At 44.0% G+C, this 1,789-nt stretch overlaps 1 long non-coding RNA gene across 2 annotated transcripts in view; it reads left to right on the top strand.

Annotated features, from left to right (window-relative positions):
- The first annotated feature begins 1,676 nt into the window (after positions 1-1,676).
- LOC135826232 (uncharacterized) overlaps positions 1,677-1,789 on the top strand; it is a 4,433-nt gene continuing 4,320 nt past the window's right edge. For both annotated transcript variants that reach the window (XR_010555235.1, XR_010555234.1), the window contains exon 1: positions 1,677-1,789. This exon is cut by the window's right edge and continues 274 nt beyond it. This is a non-coding gene — a long non-coding RNA (uncharacterized LOC135826232).

A 1,789-nucleotide genomic window follows, 5' to 3' on the forward strand; every position in this document is an offset into this window, starting at 1 on the left:
ATAGTTGTCCTCGTGCCGTGTGTTCGTTCGTTCCTGACTTTTAGAGAACCAGAAGAGTTCACAACAATGACATCAATTGGTCACACCTGCACGCTGCACGCACATTCACAATATCACGTGATAATAATCTTTATTTCAGGATTACCCAAAGGCTAACGCCTATCTGGGGGATCACAGCAAGAGGAAAAGACAGCAACAACAGTAGCAACAACAACAACAACAACAACAACAACAACAACAACAACAACAACAACAACAACAACAACAACAACAACAACAACAACAACAACAACAACAACAACAACAACCACGGCGACGACGACGACGGCGACGACGACAACCACAACAACAACAGCAACAACAACAGCAACAACAACAGCACTCCAACACACCATTTCATGTCAACACATAGTAGAGTACATAGTATTAGACCTGCCCTGTTCATCCACGATCAGCCAAATGTACAGTCTGTTGCTGAGTTGTACACCAGACCACACACAAGCAGCTACTACAGTGTCTACATTGTCAAGTTGCTCAGTGACGTCATGTCATTATGGTGACATGTGTTTGGCAACAACCAGTTATAAAATAGAATTTTACGACAATCAGATTGACAACACCAACACCACCCTGGTCTGTATGGGACTGTACCCTAAGACATGATGTCATCAGCTCTTTGTCCGTGTTTGATGAGAAGAGCGTAGCATTCTGACGGGTAGGTTGTGGTGTACTTAGTAAAAAAATTAAAAAAAAAGTGTGTCGGAATCGTGATTGGTTACAGGTAGTGTTGTTACGTGGTAATGGGGTAGGTCCACCATTATGACATAATCACATTCACACATGTAGACTACACACATTGTGTGTAGTCTACATGTGTGAATGTGATTCTTGTCACCAATGTAAACAACACCTGTTATGGTCTCGGTCTCTGCAGAGCGCGACGACATCGTGCAGACGTTAGGCCCAGACAGATCCTGCCGGCAATTCTTTCAGCAAAATATCGAAGAATTTAAAGAGCGGAAAATGCCGGTAAAATCAGAGCAAAATATCGAGATGTTGGGTGCCTGATACTTGGATTTCCTTGGTTCAGCAGGTAGTTAATTTTATTTTCATTATTTTATTGGTTTGGTGAGACTACCATGATAGGTATCCATTTACCTCTGGAGAATCCGTAAATAAACAAACAAACAAACACTGCCCAGGACGAGATCATGTGACCGAAATATCACTGGGATTCACTGTGGATCCACATGATTTTGGAAGAACTAAGGGACACGTGCGTGGAAATCCGTGTTGAGAAACCGACCCTGCGATTTTATGAAAAGTTGTACGGGATTGTACGGGAATTGGATAAAATACACGTTTTTCCGGAGCAAAATGGAGCAAAATACCGAGATTCTTGTGACAGGCTCGGCAAAATATCGAAGATTTCGCAGCAACTTTTTGCGGCAAAATATCGAGGCGAGCGGAGCAGAATCTGTCTGTGCAGCATATCACGTGACAAACCACGACACACGCGCACACGCAGTGCTGCGGACACGAGATGCCTGAGTTCTCGCTAAGGCACACAGCTATACAGCCACAAAGCTAAACCAGTATGAGTAATGTATGAGTAGATAGCCGTCCGTGGTCAGCCAGACGGTGAGCATCTCTTGCCATTCACCACATGCATGTAAAGCACGATTCGTTCAAACATTAGATCACATCGCTATTCGGTCGGCACAGCTCAGTCTTCCATTTCTCACGACACAGTCCAGTTGTCCGTTTTCGTCTCCCTCCCTTTCTCATT

The sequence above is a fragment of the Sycon ciliatum genome, chromosome 10 (genome assembly GCF_964019385.1).
Source record: "Sycon ciliatum chromosome 10, ocSycCili1.1, whole genome shotgun sequence".
Lineage (NCBI taxonomy): Eukaryota > Metazoa > Porifera > Calcarea > Leucosolenida > Sycettidae > Sycon > Sycon ciliatum.